Consider the following 23,538-nt stretch of genomic DNA (forward strand, 5'->3'; position numbering starts at 1 on the left):
GTAAAACTGTACAAAACAATAAAAGTAAAAATAACAAATAACTCTTACCCGTCACCCTCAGGGACTATGATGATCCTGCCATATTCATCATAATGCACCTCCTCGTCATCATCAGCATCATTGTCCGAAGCATGTATATCGGAGGCATGTGTGGAAGGTGTAGGGGGGTCAGAGCTAGTATCTCGCAGGCGAAGGCCTGCAATAGATGGAGTCCCAGATGAAGATGGCTGCGAGCCCTGGGAGTGCGACATAGCTGTATGGGCCGCAATGGGATGAGACACAGATAGCTGTGACCCGAGTGGCTGTGACACGGATGGCTGTGATCCATGTGGATGTGACATGGATCGATGCGATCCATGAGATGCTGATGGATGCGATCTATGTGGATGTGAGACAGGTGGACTGTATGTAGGTCGTACAGTCCTATGGCCCTGTGAAGAAAGACCTGGCGTCTGCACGAAGGTGTAGGGCTGGACATGCGCTGGCAGCTCAGAATAGCCCTGGGGTGGAGGCGCAGGCACAGGCATAGGCACAGGCATCTGTGAAGAGGCAGGAACGGATTGAGTAGTACCTTCTACCCTCCTCTTTTGTTTCCTAGGCTTTTCTCTACCCCGAGAACCAGTAGGATCACTGTTACCTCGACCCTTGCCTGACATCTGCATGACATAATACAAAGTTAGATTGAAACATATAAAGAAACTAGCTATAACATGAGTTATTAAAGAAACCAACTTTTTAAAGCTGATCGACGTATAGTTCCTCGTCCGAGAATTCTTCTTCCTCACTAGTTTGAGCTTCATCAGTTGATTCTTCTTCCTCGTTTTCTATAATTCTTACTTCATCCATATCAACTTCTTCCAATATGTGTTCAGGATGTTCCAAATCATTTTCTAAAACTTCGTCCACTATTTGGTGAACACTGGAGATATCGTTTTGATATGCAACATCTAACACATTCTCGACTTCTACCCTACCCACAGGCTTAGTTTTTATTACAACCCACCAATCAGCCTTATTCCGCCGCAATGGATAAGGAGCATAATACACTTGCCTAACATTATGTGCAATTATGAAAGGATCATAGCGATCATACTCCATCGTATGATTAACCTCAATTATGTTGTATTGATTGTGTACTCTTGTACCTCTTGTTGGATGTGGGTCAAACCACTTGCATCTAAAGAGTATCAATTTCTTAAATGGCCAACCTGTATATTCTAGTTCTATTATTTCTTTGAGCACACCATAATAATCAATATCTCCATCTTGGTTGCCATCACCACCTCGAACCCACACCCCACTGTTGTTGCTATTTTTATTTTTAGAGCAATCCTCTGTATGAAACTTTTAACCATTCACAACGTACTTAGACGTTGTTGTGACCTCAACCCCAGGTCCCCAAGATACATCTTTCAAAAATTGATTTACACCATTATTTGGATCATTTACCTACATATCGTAAAAAAAATTCATAAGTTAGCATAACTTCCAAACATTGTTTACCTACATAGTGTTAGAATATTTTAAGGAGAAACTTACAAATTGTTTGAACCACGTATCAAATCTCGTATATACAACATCATGGACAAATTGACCCACAAAGTGACTGTGACACATCAAATATTTTTAGTAGTTGCATTGAGATGTAATCACAGTAATTTTTATATTTTGATAACAACTAAATCAATACTTACTTGAGATATGGTACAACTTCGAGACAATTTAGCAACACGTGAAGTGTAACTGACTTGAACTCCATATCACTCAAACTTTTCTTTCTACCATCCTTAGAACATCGGCCTGGTTGATTGAATATGGACATAGGCGGATATAATGGATCATTCCTAAGGTCGACCGTGTGCCTGTTGGGCCTATTCCTAGCACATGGCACATTCCTCTCAAAGTAATAAGAACAAAAATGAGCAGTTTCCTTCGCAAGATAAGCTTCGCATATAGATCCTTCAATCTTATTCCTCTGCTTAACAAATTGTTTGCATTTGCCATTGTTTGCTTTCTACAAGTATAATTCAGGCCGCCTGCAATATTCTTGTAAGTCCATTCTAGCCTTCGGGTTATCCTTTGTCTTACCTTTAACATCCATCACTGTGTTGAACAAATTGTCAAAATAGTTCTTCTCAATATGCATGACATCAAGATTGTGACGGAGAAGATTATCCTTCCAATAAGGCAACTCCCAAAATATACTCTGTTTCGTCCAATTATGAGTAACACCGTATCCGGGGAATCTATAAGGTGGAGCTTCAGTAACTTTACTGAAGTTCTGGACTCTCTCCCAAATTTCCTCACCTGAAAGTATCGGAGGTGGGAAATCATATTCCATTTTATTCCTTTTGAATGCATTTTTCATCCTTCTAAACTCATGATCAGGAGGCAAGAATTGACGATGACAATCAAACCATGATTGCTTTTGGCCATATTTCAAAGTGAACGCTTTACTATTTTCCATGCAGTAAGGACAAGCTAGCTTACCAGCAGTCATTAATTGTCCACATTAAATTAGCACGCAAAATGAAATTCTGCTTGGTTGATATGTCATATGTTTCAAAACCATCGTACCACAATTGTTTTAGCTCATCAATCAAAGGTTGCAAATATACATCAATCAAACTTTTCGGATTACATGGATTGGGGATAATACAATTTAAGAATATATATGGACTAGTCATGCTCGGGTTGGTAGATTATAAGGTGTAAGAAAGACAGGCCAACATGAATATGGTGTGACAGATACAGAAAAAGGCGTGAAGCCATCCGCACACAGACCTAATCGAACATTCCTTGGTTCACTAGCAAAATCTGGATATGTCCTATCAAAGTGCTTCCAAGCTTCTCCATCTGAAGGATGACACATAACACCAGGTGGTCTTCTATTTTCAAAGTGCCATCTCATATGAGGAGCATAACTCATCAACGCATATAACCTCTTTAACCTAGGTATAAGAGGTAAATAATGCATCAACTTGATAGCGACCATATTCCCACTGGAAAGCCTCTTGAAACGAGGCTTTTCGCAAAATTTACAACTGTCCAAACCTGCATCATCTTTATAATATAACATGCAACCATCTTTACAACAATCAATTCTCATTGACGAAAGTCCTAACATAGAAACTAATCTCTTTGCCTTGTAGAAATCACCAGTTAATTCGATATCAGGGTCAACTAGTTCACGCATAAGGTCAATGAAAGAGTCCATGGCTCCTTGAGAAATATTCCAATCAGATTTCATACTTAGTAATCTAACTGCAACAGATAACTCAGAGTGCGGACTTCCGTTACGTAGTGGACGACTAGCTTCCTCTAAAGCTTCATAAAAACGCTTTGCGTCATCATTAGGAGTTTGTTCAACATTTTCATTGGGCTCACCCCCAAAGTGCATCCCAAAAGTATCCGCAACCATATCATGAATTCTAGAATCACGATTTGTATTCTCCACCGACCTACTACTTTCACCCACAACCATGTTATGAAATATCCCATGGGTACCATCGATCTCTCCATGACTAGTCCACACAAAGTAATTCGCTACAAACCCCATGCTATAAAGATGAACCTTAACTTTCTCCGGTTTTCCAAACTTCATACAGTCGCACTTAACACAAGGGCACCTAATTACTCCTTCATTTATGTATGGCGGAAGTGACATTGCATGTCTAATAAATTCATCAACCCCTTCTACAAAATCCTCCGGCAATCCCCGCCGATTAGGATAATTCTATTGTACATCCAAGTACGATGTTCCATCTATATAAATAAAGCAAGAACAAATTAATTTAGTTAATTCAAGTATTTATAATGTATTCTTATTTAAGACAATGTATTTACAAGTACTCTTATTTAGGTATTGCTAATGTATGAATTGTTTCTTTTCACAATTTAACTCAATATAAATTAATACAAGAACTAAAAGATCATAATTTCTACCTTAATTTCATAAACCTAATGTAGTTCAAACCAAAAACCCTAATACTAAATAGACAAAAATTCTGAAAAATTACATAAAATTATATAGCAAAAATTAAAAATTAAAAAGCTAAGAAGGTAGATTACTATCCTTGGTAGATTAAAGGAGGATTAAAAAGCAGTGGTGGAAAGGGCTGGGGGACAGCGGCTCCGGCGACAGTGGTAGCGGCGGCTCCGACGACAGTCGTAGCGGCGGACAGTGGTAGCAGCGGCTCCGGCGTGGTGGCGCGCGGTCACAGTGGTGGCAAGGGGTGGGGGGATTGATTTATGTAAGGGAAATAGAGAAGGGGAGGAGAATATGTTGAGAGAGAGTTTGAGAAATATTTGGTAAGAAAATAAGAGATTGGGAGGGAAAACCCGATTTTGATTCTGGAGTTACTAATAGCGACCAACTTTGGTCGCTATTTTTGGTAGCAAAATAAGTATTGACTATTTTGACCAAAATAGCGACCAAAGTTGGTCGCTAGCTTCTGACCGTTTGACCAGAATAGCGACCAACGTTGGTCGCTATTTCTGAAAAAACTAAATTACTTTTAGTTCAATATAACATTATATATATATATATATATATATATATATATATATATGTCACGACCCAAAATCCTAACCATGGTCGTGATGGCGCCTATCGTGTTACAGGGCAAGTCTATTCCCAAAATATTACTACTTATTTGATTATAAGAATTTTGATAAAATATTTCCAATAATTTAATTCCTGATAAACTAAACCAACTCTAAATATAATTAATACAAAATACGAAAACGAGCCCCAAAAATCGGGGTGTCACTAAGTCATGAGCGTCGAAAACTATGAACTGAGATATATAAATTGTCTAACTGTCCAAAGAAGAAATGATAAAAGGAGTAACAAGGTCCTGCGAACGCTGGCAGCTACATTGCAGTCTCCAATTAAAGTCGGCCTGATCACCGCGCTCTAACTCACCTGGATCTGCATATAAAGTGCAGGGTGTAGTATGAGTACAACCACCACAGTAGTAACATAAATAACTAAGGAACTGAGCAGTAGTGACGAGCTGAGCAAAATAGTCCAATTAATTATTTTTCACAATTTTAAAAATAACAGGAATAAACAGGTAAATTCCATAACTTAGTAAATGCCACAAAGAAATTTAACAGATAAATGCAGCAACAGCAAAAGTAAATGCAAGCTCACAACAATGTCACTCCATCACTCAGCACTCGCACTCAGCACTCAACACTCAACACTCAATACACTCAACACTCTGCGCTTACTGGGGGTGTGTACAGACTCCGGAGGGGCTCCCAAAGCCCAAGCGCTAAGCACGGACAACTCACGTGCTACCATATCAATACCTGGATCCGCACGGTCAACTCACGTGCTACGCGGACAACTCACGAGCTATGGTATCATACCTGGACCCGCACGGTCAACTCACGTGCTACGCGGACAACTCACGCGCTATGGTATTAATATCCTCACAACCAGGCCCTCGGCCTTACTCAACCATGTACCTCACCAGCCTCACCATCATCAACAAATAAGGGCACACAACCCACATCAAGTATCACAGCATATTAGCAAATAATAGAGACCGAGGTAAATATGTACAATAATTTCTATGAATAAGTACAAATAATGTGAGCATGAATAAAGCTTAAGCATGATCTCTAACATGAAGGCAAACAAGTTCAACAACAAGTAAACACATAACCACAGATAATAGCTATTAGGCCTCACAGCCTCACGGGACGGACCAAGTCTCAATCCCTGGCAGTGCACACCCACACTCCCGTCACCTAGCATGGGTATCACCACCAAACAATCACATGATATCAATTTCTCCGGGTTTATACCCTCAAAGCCAGAGTTAAAACTGTTACTTACCTCAACAGCGTAAAATCCTACTCCGGGATGTCCTCGTCCCTCGACTCGGTCTCCAAAAGCTTCGAATCTAACCATATTCAGAATACTACTATCAACATAGTCTAAAGAATCGAATTACACAATAAAAACTACATAAACATGCCAAAAATTCGAAATCGGCCAAAACTCGGCCCCCGGGCCCACATCTCAGAATCAGTCAGAAATGGCGGAATAATAATCCTCGTCCTCTACCGAGTCTAACCATATAAAATTTGTCAAAATCGGACTCCGTTTGGTCCATCATATCCTCACTTAAAACTCTCCAAAACTCAAACCCTAACTCCCTCAATTTCACTTTGAAATCATCAATCAAATCCCAAAAACGAAGATGGATTCATAAATTATAATAAAAATCGAGTAGAGAACACTTACCCCAATCCATATGGTGAAAATCGCCTCCAAAATCGCCCAAATCCGAGCTCCCCAACTCAAAATTGACCGAATGAACAAACCCTAGTTTTGTATATTTTTCTACCAGGTATTCTACCTCGTTTCTCGTGCCAAATTATCCCGAAACTCGTATTTTATGCCTCCAATGGATTCCTTGTGAAATTTTAGTCAAGTTAGGCTTTTGAATCACTCAATTTGACCTTATAACGAAGGAGATATGTAGGTTTTAATATTTGCAAATAGTGCAGATTTTTAAATACGCCGCTAGTGGCAATTTCGTAATTACTCTGAAAAAAATCTGGCAACCTAATTTTTAGTAAAATGACCATAAAATCCTCATACGATGTCCAAATTCGACGATTCTTTTTGCTACAGGTCCGTAATTACAATACGGATCTAATGCTTCAATCAAAAAAGAAATTATAACTCATTTGTTCAATATGATATCATTTATGCTTGAAGAAACGACGTCGAAACATAAGAAAAACGAGCGCAACACAACCGAAACCTATCCGAAACTCACCCGAGGCCCTCGCGACCTCAACCAATAATTCCAACAAGTCATATATCACTACCCGAACTTAGCCGAACCTCCGGAACACCCAAAACAACACCAAAACACCAAATAAAGCTCGAATTCAAGCCTAAGAACTTCTAAACTTCCAACTTTCGCCAATTCAAGCCTAGTTCTACCACACACCTCCAAATTATATTCCAGATACACTCCTAAGTCTAAAATCACCCAACAAAGCTAATCGAATCATAAAAATCCATATCTGAATTCTTTTACTCATAAGTCAACTTCCGGTTGACTTTTCTAACTTAGCTTTCTAACTAAGAGACTTAGTGTTCATTTCACTCCAAAACTAATCCAAACCCAAACCTACCAACTCGATACAACTCAACACAGCTGAACAACATATAAATAAGCATAGATGGGGGAAATGTGGCTATAACTCTCAGAACGAACGATTGGGTCGTTACATCCTCCCTTTTTTAAACAAACGTTCGTCCTCAAACGAATCTAAAACATACCTGAAATCACATGATATACCACATATTCAAACACTCACAACGATGATTTCTAATCATAGAAGCTGCCCAAAAGAACCAAAGGCTGGTAATAAACCTCTTATCAGACACAGAGTCTGAACAAGCTATATCAAGTCACAAATCAAACACACATTAGTCCTTGCTACATCTCAAGTAAACCCTTCTCGTCATATTTGATCAATCCGAACACAATCTCGTAGTCAAATCATACTCTCCACATAGCCATCAAATCACAAATCCCACTAATAGGGACACCAACGGACATATAAACACGTGCTCACACAATCAAAATTTTCGTACTCTAGCTACCGACAAAACCCGGCCTCAAGTACCCCAGACTAGCCCAACACCAACACACAGAAATCACATCTCGCACCTCATCTAGGGAATCATAATGCGTCGATGCACAACTAATACCGAGCGCTCATGTGCGCATACGAATGCGTGGAAGGAATTCAAAGAGTTACACTTCAAGCTGAATCAATACCGCACGATAAGAATTCAAGAAGGTGAAGTTTTCCTAAAAGTTCTGCAGCCTCTGGAAGATACGTACAGACGTCTCTGTACCGATCGGCAAGACTCTACTAAACCCACTCATGACTCGTGAGACCTATGTAACCTGGCTCTAATACCAACTTGTCACGACCCAAAGTCTAACCATGGTCGTGATGGCGCCTATCGTGTTACAAGGCAAGCCTATGGTACTTGAAAAATTCAAACACTTGGAATTTAGAAGTGCAAGAACTCCAATTGACTTAAATCATCATCTTATAAAGAATAAAGGTGAAAGTACGTCTCAATTGGAGTATGTTCGTGTGTTGGGAAGCTTAATGTACATCATGAACTGTACACAACCTGATATAGCTTGTGCAATAAGTAAACTTAGTCGATTCACAAGTAATCCAAACAAACATCACTGGGTGGCAATGAAACGAGTTCTGGGATATTTGGAATATACCCAAGACTACGCTTTGCACTACAATAAATATCCTGCGGTTATCGAAGAATATAGTGATGCAAATTTGATAACCGGCTCAACAGAAACAAAGTCCACAAGTGGATATGTTTTTACTGTTGGTGGAGGAGCAGTATCTTGGAAGTCTTCCAAACAGACGTGCATTGCTCGCTCTACAATGGAATCAGAGTTTATAGCTTTGGATAAAGCCGGTGAAGAAACTGAATAACTTCGAAATTTCTTAGAAGACATTCCGTTCTGGACAAAACCTTTAGCTCCTATTGCATACATTGCGATAGTGAGGCTGCAATAGGACGGGCAGGGAGCGTTATGTATAACGGAAAGTCTCGTCATATACGACGAAGACATAACACCGTTAGACAACTACTTTCTAGTGGAATTATCACTATTGATTATGTAAGATCAAAGGATAATGTTGCGGATCCGCTTACAAAAGGCTTAACTAGAGAGGGAGTTGAGAAATCATCTAAGGGAATGGGACTATGGCCGAGGACAAGTCAACATGGCGGTAACTCTACCTAGAATTTTGGATGATCCGAGATCTAGGTTCAAAGAGCTCAAACAACGTTGTGATTGACCGGTTCAACATTGTCAAAGTAAAATCTTTGGTCCCTTTTCGTGATGAAGACAATGTTCAGTAACAAGGATAGAACTTTACACGTTCTTTAATGATTACCTAAGTTTGATGTGGTAGTTATCAAATAGTGTCAATCTAAAGGATTACACGTTTAGGAATCACCTATGTAAGTGTGAAGTGGAAGCCGCTTCAATGAGAATTCTGTAAGGCCAATTCTCTACGCACTTATGAAACCAGGCGGTGTTCATGGCTGAAACGAACACAACAATGAGAACCAAAAGACGGTTAAGGGTTGGTTGTGTGACATATGGTTGTCTAGGTATACACTAAAGTTCGACTGTTCAAAGATATCAAATCTATCGATTGACCGAGTATATCCGACATATGTTCACTACGGAAAGTTCAAAGGGAAACATACTTATCCAGATGCGATTAATCCTTACTTGGAAATCACACAACTTTAATCTATGATCATTCTTGTTACAGTCATTCCCATTCATGTGGGGGATTGTTGGACTTTAAAGGCATTGGGCTTCAAAGACTTTAAGCATTGGGCTTTCAAGTCTAAGAGTGTGAATTGGAAATGATGGGAAATAAAATGGAGGGAAATGAAAATTTGAATAAAGTGAGCTTTTGACTTGCACTTTGTCCCTCATTGGTGAGGGACAACTACATTTGTGTGCTTATATATAGAATCACTTCTTAAAGCTCTTAAAAGGAGTTGAAGAGAATGAACCCTCGCGTCGTCGTCGTCGCTCGCTCGGCTCGGCTTCGGCTTTGGCTTTAGCTTTGGCTTTGGATTTGGATTTGGATTTGTCAAATGATCGATCGATAAGATTATTAAATGCCATATCACTGCTGAAGATTCAGAAGGATAGTCTGGCCGCGGTCCTGGAGTAACCGCGGTAGGACCGCGCCAGAACACTGCTACAGATTCAGAAGGCTAGTTTGGCTGCGGTCCTAGCGTAACAGCGGTAGGACCACGGCAGGACGCGTAAACTTCTAAATAGACACCTTTTCCAGAACAAACATCACACCTCCTCCAATAATTGTCTATAAATTATGAGGCATGGCTTCGTTTTTAATACACCAAAAACATTGCAGAACTTCCTTCTTTCTGAAAATACTGCATTCTAATTCGCAGTCTCTCTCTCTCAAATTCGTAAGTGTGATTTTGCTCCGTTCTTTGAGTTCGTTGGTATCCTGCAGTTTGTATTGCCACTGTTGCAGGAAGGTTTATTCCGTTACATCCTGGGAGGATTTAATCTATTACCTTGGCAACTTGTGAGGGGGTTAAAATTCCTTAAGGACGCACAAGCAAATTGTAGACTCGGAATATTTCTTATTCTTTACTGTTTTCCAGTTTCTTTTATTCTTCTAACAGTATTCTGATTTTGTGTTTTAACACAGTAGCGAACAACAAATTATGTATATATAAGCTATATTCGATATAATATTACCTATTACACTTATACTTAGTGCATTGTATAGCGTAAGTATATATATATATTATATATATAAGCTATATTCGATATAATATTACCTACTACACTTATACTTAGTGCATAGTATAGCGTAAGTATATATATTCGATATAACATTACCTAATACACTTATACGTAGTGCATAGTATAGTGTAAGTATATATATTGTATATATATAAGCTATATTCAATATAATATTACGTAATACACTTATACTTAGTGCATAGTATAGCGTAAGTGTGTGTATATATATATATATATATATTTATATATGCTATATTCGATATAATATTACCTAATACACTTATACTTAGTGCATAGTATAGCGTAAGTATATATATATAGACACACACGCACGCTTCGTAGTACTATTCATCCCTTGTATTACAAAAGTGTTAACGGCTAACATTTATATTATTTATTTAGTAAATACAAAAGTAATTTTTAATTTTGACCAATGGTGACCTAAATAGCGAACAACTTTGGTCGCTAAACATACATAATTTTAAATTAGCGACCCAAGTTGGACGCTAAATTTAAATCAGATTTATTTATCTTTCATATAATTTTTAAAATATTAACTGCGTCCCAGGTTAGCGACCAAAGTTGGTCTATATTCTACTGAGCGACCAACATTGGTCGCTAAAGTTGAATTATATTTATTTATATTTTATAATTTTTTTTAAACAAAATTATAATTATTAAAATTTTATAACTGGGTCCCAAATTAGCGACCAAAGTTGGTCTCAATCTGTTTACTCTTTATATAGCGACCAACTTTGGTCGCTAATTTTAAATTTTGTATATTTATATTTTATTATTTTTTAAAAATAATATTATAATTATTAAAATTTAATAGGTGGGTCCCATGAAGCGACCAATGTTGGTCGCTAATCTGAGTAATTCTTTGACCAAGCAAGTCTGACCAGTCCGGTCAATAGTTTGACAAAATTTTCGACCAAGTGGCGACCAACGTTGGTCGCTAATTAATTTAAAATCATTATTTTATTATTTTCACCAGTTTAGCGACCAACTTTGGTCGCTTTTCTTGACAGACTAACGCTGGTAGCTAAAGTTTGGTCGCTTTTTGCAGGAATTCTAGTAGTGATAACTCATGTACTTAAGGAAGTAATCAACTATCGGATCACCTTGCTAGTGAGACATTGGATACGAATACTATGATTCAGGCCCCTTATTTTGCTGATCTTGATGTTAAGGTAGAAAGATTTTGAATAGCGACATACTACAGCTGCCCTATATTAGGGTGAGAAATGTAAAACCTTCTTTGTAATGATGTTGAAAGATTTGAAAATGATGATTATGGTGCTAGGAGGTGCACTAATATACTGTGGTGATGGTAGAAGTACAAAGTGGAAGGTCTGGAGATGGGAACCTCGTTGATCTCCCTACTCAAATCCATAGAGAGGAGAATAGGGAGAAGTTTTACACTAACTGTGTTTTCTGTTTTACGGGTACATGTTTGGGAGTTGTATCTCATGTCTTGGCCAACCCTATAAGGGTGATATTAACACCTTGTGTGCTCATTCCCTATAGGATCAACCAATTCATAGATAACCTCCATCTTGCATCAACTAGCACAAGAAGAAGCCTCGAGTAAGGCAATCAAGGATTTGGCAAGACTTCACTTCCATTTTCCATGGCCATAGCTTCTTCATCTTTGATAGAGTTATAATAAAGATTCTCAACAATTATAATGAACGCACAACGACTGACAATGCCCATCTAATGGGAATGCTAACTAGAATTTGCTTCACTGGATATAGGTGTTGCTTTGGTTTTGCGAACTGTTTTAATGACGTTTGGAAGAGCTACCATCCACATTCGACATATGTATCATGTCAGGAAGGTATTTTGGTTTTGTTTATATGCCTATGCAGGGATTATTCACGAAAGATTCAAGCTAAATCATGAAATGCATAACAATACACCATGTTGGACAAGGTCAATTGTGTATGTGTTGCCAAGGACAAGATGTGCCTACTGTTTGGATCAACAGGTTCTAGGAGATCGAATGCATGGAACTTGCTCACATGAGGATCTTTACATTGCTTTAGGTAGAATTTTGGCAGCTGCAGATCGTGGAGTAGCGTGGTCTACCATAGCTCTTATGTTGGTCACAGCTCAGTGTGTAATACTAATGTTGAGTACTATACTCAACTTTAGTAATAAGTTTTATGTATTCACAGGTTTTATTTGACTGTATTTTGTTAGACCTCCAGACATTTTATTTAGAATCTGTTATTATTAATAAAAAAACCACTAGGCACACAATTTAGTGGTATATTAATTAAAAAATTGATAATAATACAGATTATTATCAATTTAGTGGTATATTAATTAAAAAATTGATAATAATACAGATTAATATTTTTTTAAAATCTATGGAATACTTTGTAAAATATGAGGGGAAAATTGAGTATCAATATAATCAATACGCATCCGCATAGTGTCATTCTTCTTCTTCACAAACAGAACCGCAGCACCCCAAGGTGAAGCACACGGTCGGATGAAACCTTTATAAAGCAACTCCTGTAGCTATTCCTTTAACTTTTCTCAATTCCATTGGTTTCATACGATATGGTGGAATAGAAGTGCGCTGAGTTACAGGCACTAGGTCAGTACAAAAATCGATATCCCTATCAGGTGGCATGCCCAGTAGGTCTACTTGGAACACATCTGGTAAATCTCTCACTACAGAAATCGACTCGACGGTAGGAGTATCCACACTGACATCCCTCAGAAAGGCTCGATATGCTCCACACCCCTTATCAACCATACGATGTGACTTAAGAAAGGAGACCACCTGACGAATGCAAAACACATACTTAAAATATGCTCCCTAGTCGAATATAGTATATTAAAATATCGTATCCACATGGATTGAAGTTAAACAGTATTATCGTAGTTTGTAGCTAGCTTGCTATCCAAGATGATCAACAGTTGAGAGTTTTGTGATTAAAACTAAAATTAACTAAGAGTCTAAACTATTGGCTAATGACAACCGATGCAAGTAAAGAGCAAAAAAGATTAACAATTGGGAGAAGATAGGGTTGATAGGACAGGTGCAAGACAAATGTTTAGGGTCTAACTCTAGATAATTCACTTCTAATGTTCAAGTGAGTCTCTCGAATTCACTTAGCTAGCGTTTGGCCATAGATCCCAAATTTGTTTTGAAAAATCTGATTTGGGTGAAGTTTGGTTTGAAGATGAAAATGTGTTTGAACATACGTTTTCAGAACATATTTTTCAACTTTATTTTGGAAAAACATGTATATAATTCCCAAGTTTTGGGATTTTGGCCCAAAATCAGCTCAATAGCTGATTTTGGCCCAAAATCAGCTCAATAGCTGATTTTGGGATTTGAAATTTGGGATTTGGGATTTGGCCAAAATATGGACAAAATTTATGGCCAAACATGATTTTTGAAAATAAATTCCAAATTTATTTTGGCAAAACTCATGGCCAAACGGGGCCTTAGTTATTAGTTCAATTGTTTAGTAGAATCTCCTCTCTCGATTAAGTTTCAACCTCACAAGATGAACTAAGTTAAGCTCGGTGAAGATATGCCAGAATTCGCAGTGGATTGGTCTTTAGGTGAACATCTTTTGAATATCCTCCTAATTAGGTTTAATCAATAATTCAACTAGCCTCTTCCGATTACTAAGAAGAATTAATGAATTCAACCAACAAAATAGAATGCAAAAATATCACAAGTTATGCCTCTCTCGATTATATGAACAAGTGAATATAGATGCAATGTGCAATGACTAAAACATCCAAAATGATTCAATGCATAAAACTAGAGTTATAATCCACCAATAAATATCAATACACTAAATCCATCAAACCCTAAAGAGAACTACTCCATATACATGGAGTAATTCATCACCAATATATTTAAGTTAAAGGAAAACACAAAACGATCCAAACTTGTGTCTTTAGTGAGGATTGAATGATTAAATCCTCGTGCGTTTGCTTCCCTACCTCTTCCTTAGATTCCTTAGGTCTTAGATGTGTCAAAACTCCCAAAAATAATACTTTTATGTGTATTTATACCAAGTAGGCTCGTGCCTAGACAAAAATACTTTTTCTTGCGCGAAATTGGATTGTGGCTCTGTAAAAAATGCACAGGCGCACCGCATGGGGCGACGCGCCAGGCGGGGCGGTTGTGGCAAATATCAGAGAACTATTTCAGACAGGCAGCCAAAAAATGGGAAGTCGCGGCGCCCCATGCGCCGCGGCGTTGGAGGATTCTCAGAGTATGGATTTTTCTTGCTTTTTTATTATCCAGACATGGTTCTCTACTGTCGAACGCGATCCCGACTTAATCCCTTGGGATTTTAATCAGAATTCAAAGCTCCATATCACTCGAATTCATTCCATAACATCTACATCACCCTGAATCAATGCTACAAGGCATAAAATACACAATTAGTACAAAACACTAGCGATTAAAGCTCAAACTCACTTAAAGTGCAGTAAATTACAGTGCAATAAGCAACTAAAACACAAGATTATAGCCTACCATCAACACCTCACACTTAAATCATTGCTCGTCCACGAGCAATCAAACTACACTTTATATAGACACGACCTTTTTAAACAACTCTCCCAGCTTATTATACCAAGAATATTTAAAATAGACTAAGCACATTAGTGTAACATCCTCACCTCAAGAATTGACTCACAAGTACCACGCATTATTGATAACCCGCTCACTTACTTTAACATAGAGGTCAACGACATTACCTTTATTTCATGAATCAAGTGTTGTCACATAACAACAGAGAGTAGTTCCACACACAATAAAGTTTAAGAATAATTAGGAACTCAAGATAGAAAAAATTCACTCACTCTCAGAAACAACATTCATATGCCACAAACGATGAACCATGGTTTCTACATGATTCTGATCTCCCATATTTTGTACAAGCAGTATTGCAGCTTTAGACTAATGAATTGGCAGATTAAAGGTATTGCAAACCTTTTAGGCATTATCTCTAATTGTTTGCACGATAAGGCGGTACAATTGTCTGAAAGCTTAGAATTAACAACGCTGATTTTATAAACATGCTTTTTAGGCGGGTGACAGCATCATGTAGGCATGATTTCTAATAGTTGACAAGAACTTGATTTTATTATATTTTGTCCCTATAGGTATGTCTTCTAAGTGTGGAAGTACACTAAAGCAACAAAAGTAGTAGATTAATTTATTAAGATCCTACAGTCATGATATCTAGATGAGAACGTAATAAAAGCAGTATAAGCGACTAATTAATTTATTAGTTGAAGCCCTATAGACATGGTATCTAGATGAGCATTAAAGCATTAGCAAAATGCATGTGTTATTGCATCTTATAGGCATGTTGTGTAACAATTAAGCAAGACAATTGATCCCTATAGACATGTTGTCTAAGAGCGTACATCAGTAGACATGGAAACAAGTATAGTAATTACTTAAACTAGCATGCTTTGAATAGTGTACAAGTATTAGACAAGTTAATTGAAATGTGTGATTCCTATAAGCATGATTTTTATTAGTATTTTGAATCAAAGCATGCCCAACAAATAGTAAATAAGGCAATTAAATCCTATAGACATGTTTTCTACCCATTCACGCAAGCATTACAATACCACCAGCCCCCTTTTCACAAATTTCCCCATCATTCGGTTTTACAAGCTAGTACAGATCATTTTAAATAATTACAGGCCCAAATACAAATATTGAATAACCCGGTAATTACATCTGGGTCTTCAAATAGGCATAGAACTTCATGCGGACAGCAGGCCCGAACTCCAGGTACAAACAGTATACTTTGAACTCCCAATACCAAAGACGGGCCCAGCATACCAGGCCCAAACAATTTCAGTAATTACGCTAATGGATGCCAAATTAGCCATACAGGTAACATAAGTACACATGGAACAACTTGAATACTTAGTCTTTATGACTGAAAAGCTGCAGTTCCAGCTAATAGATAGGGCCATGCCGAGTTGAAAGGCATCAAAGACACATACGGGCAAGTAATCCAGAAAAAAACAAGATTAACGGGGTAAAGCTAAGGTATCGTAAACCACCACACCACTACAAATAGAACCAACCAAAAGAACTGCATATGACAGCCAAGCAGAATCATACACAAGAAGAGGATGGAGTACAATCTTCATATGAGGATTTTAACATGAAAGCTTTGCATAACAATCACACTAATAGCATAATTTGGTAAACATATTTAGTTGATCATGAGACTTAACCTGATGAACACTAACTATATCACAAGAATTCTAAGAACTTATAGTAGGTAAAAGAACATGTCAACCTTAGGCTAACAAGACAGGTAGGCACTTGGATTCATGGTAGATGAAAGCATAAACCCTATGTGAACAGAATAGTTAATTATCAAGCCTAGTGACAATTAATCACATACAGGAAAAAGACTAAACATTGAGGTTTACACTAGAAAGCCCTGGGCAACACTTAGAAACATAGAGTTTAGCATATCACAATGGAATCACAGCAAAACATGTTATACCGTCTTAGAGATTGAGGTAGTGATTACATTCAGAAATTACATGATCATTGAAGAAGATAACAAACTACACATGAAAGACCTAAGGGAAACAATACATACAAACACATTTAGAGAAATGAATTAGTTCTTCTCAAGGGTCAGGAGTAGGGTAGGGAGATAGGATCATAGAAAATAGTAGGTGTGAGCACGTGATTTTTGCCCTATATGAATTACTCCCACAAATTCAAAACAAAATAATTTTGTCCATTGTGTGCGATTTCGTGGATTTTTGTAGCACTTTTGTTATTGTTTGCATTTGTCTGCGCATGTTAATTTTATTTAATTAATGAAAATTATAACAAAAATACGCTTGACATTTGGAGTTAGGATTTAATTTCATATTTTAGGATTAATTAGTGGTTAAGTTGTTTTTAGAACAAATATGAAGAAAATAACAAAAATAGTCCACTTTTGCATTTTTAATTGTTAATTGTTGAGTCTATTTTTAAATAGGATTTAATCAATTTTGTAGGAATTAATTAGCTTAGTTTTAGAAATAAATTAGGTTTCATTTTAATTTTTGCATTTTTATAAAACCAGGAAAATACAAAATGAAATACAAAAATAAATAAAAGAGAATAAAAGAAGAAAACAAAAGAAAATAAATCTAAAAAGAGATGCCTTAATAGGAAGACCAAAATTGGGCCATCTTGCCCAGCCCAAACTCACCCAAAACTGGTCCAGCCCCGCCCTAGCCCAAAATCCGGTCCAAATCGGGTAATGACCAAAACGACACCGTTTTAATTTAATTAAATCCAAGCCGTTCTTTTCCATCATCCAACGGTCCAGGATCATCTAAGGGTTTTTAATAAAAGTGTAATAAAACACTTTGCAAATCAGAGACCAAGTGTCACCCTCCTCGTACCTCCCTGCCCCTTTCAATCTCCGTCGCCGGCTCCGCCCCCATTCCGCCGCCGAAAATCGCCCACGGAGGCGGCGGTTGTTCAAACTCGCCCAAATTCACACCATCCCCTCTCCTTCACATCCCCATTCCATATCCACCATCGATTCCCTCCAAATCTCACTCAAACAACTCAAAAATGCCAAACCCTAGCGCCGCCGCCACCGTGCACGGCGACGCTACCCCCCAAGCCGCTTTAAATTAACACCCTAGGGTCGCCTTCCCTTCCTCATCTTGATTCTGTCGTCCTTGTCCCTAGAAAGCCATTCAAACTCCTTGAATGTTGGATCTGAAAAAAACGTGCAAGGCTTCTGTTCCGTTTCTTGCTAAAGAATCAAAGGACTAATGTTATTTGGGGACGGAATCAGAAGATATCAATTGGATTCAAGCTTTTAGGATGGTGAGTTTCCTTTATCTTTTTGCTCATATTAGGTTTTCGTTTCTCTATCTCTTTTCCCTCTCCATGAGTCTCCTTAGTTCGTTTAGATCTAGTTAATTATCTGTTTGGGTTAATCACTTAGTATAATTAGGTCATTTTAGCATTTGAATTAATTTCCTGTATACTTGTGTTAGTTGGTCAATAATTTAGCTCAGGTTTTCCTTTAAGACTAGTTTTGCGTTCGTTTTTGTTTTGCTTTGTTCTCTAGTTTGGTTTAAACTCTGATATTCCAATTAATTATTTGAATCGATGTTCAGTTAGTCTTCAGCTCAGTAGCTGTTCAGTAATTAGACTATGCAGTAATTGTTCAAATTAGTTGAGTTAAGATGCTTTTGACGCATGATTTTGATTGGTAATTGTTCTTTAATTCAGTGTTTTCAAAGTAATTGCTGAATAAATCACTCTTTAGTTAACCATAGTTGGTCTTGTAACTAAGGTGAAGGGGTTTGGTTGGGTTTGTAATTTTGAAAGCAATCAAGGGTAGTTTAGGCATACAAAATAGGTTGGTTTGTTAAAGGTTAGTAATTTTAGAACCAAAATAAGGGTAAGATAGGCAATTCAAGGGTAGGGAATCTAGTAAGAACTTCCTAGAAGCTTCTAGATTTGGATTTTAAGGTAAGTTTCAGAATATAAGTGAGATAACTAGAGAAGCAAGTCAAAAAATAAAGGACCAATCTGCAAATAAAAGGGAGGACTAAAAAGAAAACTGAAAATCTAAGGGCTGCCCTCATTTTTGCCTATAAAAGGGCAGCCTCTAATGCCTTGAGGGAGAAGTTTTTGAGCCTAAAAATTCCCCCAAAATCCATTCTCTGAAAATCTGAGTTTCCAAGTTTAAATTTCAAATCCAAATTCTAGATCTAATTCTTTAAAAACCAAAAACAACAATAATCTTCAAAAAATCAAAAAACACTGTTCCATTGAAAAGCTTTAGGTTGATTTCGATTTCTAGTTAATAGATTCACATCTTCTAGTTCAATATCTGTTGGCTGAAACTTCAGAGGTGTCCTGGTTCAAAATCGAGCTAGTTTTGGGGTGTATTTGAGCTGGTGTTGGTCGTTTTAAACTGCATTTGGTTGATTCAGTCAGTTTCTGGGTCTATTTGCTGGGGTTTCTCATTGTTGGCTTTACGAGATTCAAGCTGAAATAGCTGTTGCTATCCTTTGCTGTTTGAAACTGTGTTTCTCACATTGCTGCTCTCTTCTTTCCTCATTGTTTTTTGTCGAACTCCAGGTACACACTTGAGACTGATATGATGTAATTTCTCCAGTGAAATGGAAATGCAACTGTTGCCTGATACTTGTTGAAGCTTTTACTGCTTTATTAGTTTATTATATTGCAGTTAGTTCTAGGATTTGTTTGATGAATTCATTACTTTAGCCTATTTGTAGTGGACTGGCTGGACTATCAATTTGTAATGGACTGTTTGAACTATTAGAGTAGCAGTCATTCATTAGCCATATTAGCTTAATTTCGTTTCGTATAGTGTAATTTGAAATCAGAAGCTAGCTAGAACAGGGAAATGATTTGGAGATCCATGATCCTTATTTATGTTATTAACTGGAAATTGAGTTGAAAAGCAGTAGGTAGGCTTTGTCTGCGTTAAGTCTAAGCAGGGTAAACATTTCAGCAATAGCTTCAGTAATGTAGTCCTGAGGTCGCGATCATTTGTGTTTGGTATTTATAGTTTTGAGTTGGTTTGGGATGGATGTTCTTATTGCCAGGTGTTAATTTAAAATCAGGAATCAAAAACAGTTAAGGTGCAATTGTGTCAAATGCTCCAAGCACTTCGAAACTGTTTCTTAAGCCTTGTTAATGTGTAAACTGTTTTAGAATCGAATTAGGACGGGCATGTGGTTTGTTGGTAGTTTAAATTGATAGTCATCACCATTTTGTCTTAAATACGTTAGCTAATCTATGAATGGTAATCCATGTTTAATTGATATCATATTTTGCTTGAAATAGTTCATCAGTTTTCTCCAAGTTCGTTTCATTGTTAATATCGATTGAGTTTTGACTCACGCTGGTTGGGACTGAAAGATTGGGCCAACACCGGCTGGCCGAAATGGCCAGGCCCATTCCCTTTTAACTTAATTAGTTTGAGGCTTCAGGTAATATAATTGGAGGCTTGGGCTCAAGGGCAACGCCAGTAGCCCAAACTGGTCAAGTTCAAAAATCAAAACGGCCATACTCACCTGTTGCCTGGGCTAATTTCAAGGCCCAAAAAATACTGAAGAACTGAACCATGTGAAAGCCTTGGATATAAAAGATAGTAGTTCTTAAGTAACAATTCACTAGGCCCCTTTAGAGACAAATCAAGTGAAAATTGTAGTTTGCTCTAGGTTGGCCTTTAATCAATACGATGAGACGAGCCTCGCCAAACAAAATGTATAAATTGCGGGGCCCTTATTAAATGCTTTATTAAAAATATTTTAGAAATTCGGGACGTGCCATTTAGCGAATTTTCATGGCCTCCCGCAAAGTTAACAAGACGCTAGCCACTTTAGGCGCGCTTTTAACAATATTACCTTCTTAAATACGGGTGTGCATTTCATGCGATCCAAATCCAAATCCCAAAACGTTGAATAAGAGGTGTTAAAGATCCGGATGCATTTCATGTGACGTGATCCAAAAATACGCTCTTAAACGACGTTCACTTTCATAAAAACTAATTAAAAGCGGTTAAACAATTCTAAAATTGCACAATAGGACAACATGTATTAAAATCAGACTTTAGCCAAATATAGCAGTTGAGCGACCGTGCTAGAACCACGGAACTCGGGAGTGCCTAACCCCTTCTCCCGGGTTAACAGAATTCCTTACCCGGATTTCTGGTTCACGACTGCTAAACAGAGTCAAACCTTTTCCTCGATTCGGGATTCAAACCGGTGACCTGGGACACCATAAATCTCCCAAATGGCGACTCTGAACTTCTTAATAAACGAATCCCGGTTCGATTGTCCTTTAATTGGAAAAACTCCTTTATTATATCCTTCACGGGGTGTGGTAAGCGAAAAAGAAGGTGTGACACTAGACATAAGTACCCTAAAAATACATGGCACATCAAGACATGCTTAAGAAATCCAGAATCCAGGTTTCCAAACTAGGTAAGTCACAGTGTTAGGAAAAGTTCAGAATCGCAAACTAATCTTGAAGCAAATAGGACTGTAAGTAGAGATAGCAGGGTAACACATTGGTTCACACACAAAAGATGAAACTACAAAGGCCAAAGGACTTACCAATTACTAATTGATAAACAAGTAGCCAAGAAGAAAAATTATAACAATATCTCAATCGTCAATAGCAAGATGAGCAGTAGAACTCATGAATCTTAGTGCGTCATAGTTCCCAAGGGTTTCGAACGAACCTATGGCAGTGCTCACAGTGAGAATGGTCTAAAACCAGGAGGTCACAAGTTCGAGCCGTGGAAACAGCCTTTTGTAGAAATGCAGGGTGAGGCTGCGTATGATAGGCCCTTGTGATCCGGCCCTTCCCTGGACCCTGCGCATAATGGGAGCTTAGTGCATTGGGCTGCCTTTTTTTTTTTTTGGCTTTCAGCCGGCCAAAAGATTAAGCTTCAGAGTAGCATAAGATAAGTGAGAGAAAGAATAACAGTGGTTTCGGTGATTGTTAAATCTTAGAGGGGAACGAGGAAAGGGGGTTTATATAGTAGTAAAGATCAACACACAAATAAGGAAATATAGTCAACGGAACACAAATAAGGAAAGAGAAGCATGCAAAATTACTCAGAATCAATTTAGGAGAAAATCAGGTAAACCGTAGTTCAAAAAGAGAACACAAATAGTCAAAAATCTCACTAGATCAGACCCACATGGCCTGGTAGTGAGCGTATACAGACGAAATATTATCCAAATCTTGAAGGGTGAAGCCGATTTTCCTTGATTCGGAGACTGGTATTTTCCAAAAATGGAGAAAGTACAAAGTAATACCATAGTCTTGTAAGTAACAACGAGGTAATGCTTAAAAGATAAGTAAATCACATAAGGAATCTATGATTTGATCAGATTTGGAGAAGACTGGGGGAGGCGGCTAGGGTTTCTGAAGGAGGGAGAGATTAGAGAATACAAAGACGGCTGGGCGGGGGGATTTGTCTCTAGGGTTTGGGGCGAGGGTCATAAAGAGAGAGGGAGGTTTAGTAAGGGCCGTTGATCATTTAAGATCAACGGCCAAGATCGAATATGAAATGGGACGAGTTAAGTATAACGGGTCGCGATCGAATTTGAAAAGGTGTCGTTTGGTTGGGCTGCTGAGAGGTTAAATGGAATGGGCCAGATGCCTTGGGCCTTTTTTGGTCCGAAAATTAGCCCTTCATTGGGCTATAAAATTAAATACAAAAAAATTATTTAAATAATTTATAAAAAGTAATTTATAAATAATAAAAATATTACTTATGCAGTAAAACAATTGAAAATAATAGCTTAAAATTATAAAAATATAAAATAGTATTTTAGTATAAACAATGTAAATAATGTAATTATGTATAGAATATAGGTTATTATTGCAAAATTATATAAATAGCAAAAATACAAATGTAATTTTATGAAGTAAAAATGCTTTAAAACATATATGTGGGTGTAAATAATAAATTTGGATGATTAAGTCATCACAGAATAATTTGAAAGGATAATTAATAAATATTTGAATAATTTAAATGCAAGAAAATCAATATTAAAGCTTTACAAATTATGAAAGATTATAGAAAATACTTATTTGACTCTTGTAAAATGAGTAATGATGCAAAATGATATTTTGAAAGTATATATATTATTTTATAAAATATAAGGGCAAAATTTGGTATCAGCACCAATAAATAATGTTAAATCAACTTAGGGACTTCTGAATTTAGTTTCGGGCATAAGTCCAAGTTCTAAATCACGATACGGACCTGCCAGGACCGTCAAAATACCGATCCAGGTCCGTTTAACATAAAATTTTAACCATAGTCAATTCAAACCATTTTTAAGGCTAAATTTTATATTTTCTTCAATTTTTCACATAATAACTTTTTTCAGAACAAGACTCGGACTGTACACTTAAATCGAAAAATACTAAAAGGAGCTAGTCGAGGTCTCAGAACACATAAATAAAGGCTAAACTCGAAATAATCTATCGGGTCATTACAACTCTCAATAAAACCGTTGCAATAGTTATTCGAAACTGTAATGATATCATAATCTTGGCATTGCAATAGCTTTAATAACCTTTGCATAAAATGAT

This window comes from Nicotiana attenuata, unplaced genomic scaffold (genome assembly GCF_001879085.1).
Source record: "Nicotiana attenuata strain UT unplaced genomic scaffold, NIATTr2, whole genome shotgun sequence".
Lineage (NCBI taxonomy): Eukaryota > Viridiplantae > Streptophyta > Magnoliopsida > Solanales > Solanaceae > Nicotiana > Nicotiana attenuata.